The sequence below is a fragment of the Anopheles funestus genome, assembly GCF_943734845.2.
Source record: "Anopheles funestus chromosome X unlocalized genomic scaffold, idAnoFuneDA-416_04 X_unloc_55, whole genome shotgun sequence".
Classification (NCBI taxonomy): Eukaryota; Metazoa; Arthropoda; class Insecta; order Diptera; family Culicidae; genus Anopheles; species Anopheles funestus.
In genome coordinates, this window is record NW_026045182.1 from 148,626 (window position 1) to 150,000 (window position 1,375).

The following is a 1,375-nucleotide window of genomic DNA, read 5'->3' on the forward strand; positions in this document are numbered from 1 at the left end:
CCATCTTTCTACTGATCGATCCATACTCACTTGCGTGCACCTAGCCTAGGAAGGTTTCCTATGGCTTCCCATCTTTCTACTGATCGATCCATACTCACTTGCGTGCACCTAGCCTAGGAAGGTTTCCTATGGCTTCCCATCTTTCTACTGATCGATCCATACTCACTTGCGTGCACCTAGCCTAGGAAGGTTTCCTATGGCTTCCCATCTTTCTACTGATCGATCCATACTCACTTGCGTGCACCTAGCCTAGGAAGGTTTCCTATGGCTTCCCATCTTTCTACTGATCGATCCATACTCACTTGCGTGCACCTAGCCTAGGAAGGTTTCCTTGGGCTTCCCATCTTTCTACTGATCGATCCATACTCACTTGCGTGCACCTAGCCTAGGAAGGTTTCCTATGGCTTCCCATCTTTCTACTGATCGATCCATACTCACTTGCGTGCACCTAGCCTAGGAAGGTTTCCCTTTGGTACCGACTTCCATCTACGCACTCGATATAACCTAGGTACTTGGTACCGATGATGGTTAACACTCAAGCATTTCTTGCATCCTGCGTGCAAGGTACCAATTTTCACTTCTCAGGTGCGTTTATGAGCCCGCATTAATCCAATATCGCTCTGATGGCCTTTCTTATTATTTCATCCGATAGCCCTTGCCAAAAGCTACCAAAAGTTCCTCCACGGCCATGTGCTCCGACGCTTAGTTTAGGAAATATTCGAAAAAATTCAAAATAGGAAGCATTTTCTTATTGGAAAATCACCTTAAATCGATGGCCATTTTTTGGGCAAAAACTTTAACGTCTTCCCGACTTTGCGGGAATTGCGAATTTTAGGCACCCAGAGAAAATCTTTTACTTTAAGGGGGCGGCCGCGAAGTTGCCCAAAGTCTCGGACACAAAAATTCTCAAGTTCCCCACTCTAGTAAATCGCCCTATGAGTATCTCCTGGCCCGCGAGCTCTGCGAGCGGGCCAGCTTCGGCGATTTTTGCCTTTTCGCCTAGGCGGTTCTTCTACGAAATTGGTCCACAGCTTTTGCTCAGAAAGCTAGCATTTGTTGCAACAGTTAGGTACTTGGTACCACATTTTGGTATCCATTTGGGCATTTGTGGCAACTACTCGGTACTTTGGCCCACATTTCGCTCTACTCGGGCTTCTATGGTGGTACTTGTCGGTACTTCTGGCCAACTTAGGCCAATTGGGTGCAACTTGTGGGTACTCTGTGGGTACTTTAGGGCGTATTGTGTCTTTCGGGTGAACCTTCACTATACTTCATGGGTACTGATGGCCAACTTAGGAACATTCAGTGCAACCTTTGGGCCTAAGGAAATTTGTCCAACTCTTTGGACTTAGAAAATTTTCTGGACTTAGAAAAT